This window comes from Galeopterus variegatus, unplaced genomic scaffold (assembly GCF_000696425.1).
Source record: "Galeopterus variegatus unplaced genomic scaffold, G_variegatus-3.0.2 Scaffold1322, whole genome shotgun sequence".
NCBI lineage: Eukaryota > Metazoa > Chordata > Mammalia > Dermoptera > Cynocephalidae > Galeopterus > Galeopterus variegatus.
This window is the reverse complement of record NW_007727433.1, coordinates 287281-287689: the sequence shown is the minus strand read 5'-3', so window position 1 is coordinate 287689 and position 409 is coordinate 287281.

Sequence of the window (409 nt, the reverse complement as noted above, 5' to 3'; positions counted from 1 at the left end):
TGTCCTCTGCCTCGTCCTCACACGGGTCTCTGCTCCTCCTTGTGTCTCCTCTTCTGTCTCTCTCTCTCTTTTTTTTTTTTGGGTGGAAGAAAAGAGGGAAGTTTATTGCCTCATAAAACAGGGCTGGCTTCACGGGCTGCTTGATCCAGAAGGTAACTTTGTCAGGCCAGCAGTTTATCTCTGCTGGTTAGAGTGCAGCCTCGTAGCACCAAGGTTGCAGGTTTGGAAGTGACTTTGTCATCACAGTCTGGTTTCTCATCCTCTCTGGATTCTACTGTGCTCCCTGTGTGGAGTCCTTTTCAGACTGGCCCCTGATGGCAGCAAGGTGGTGGTTGTCATCCTAAAGTTCACATTCTTACATCATGAAATTCAACAGAGAAGGTGCTTCTCTCAGGAGCCCCAGCAAACG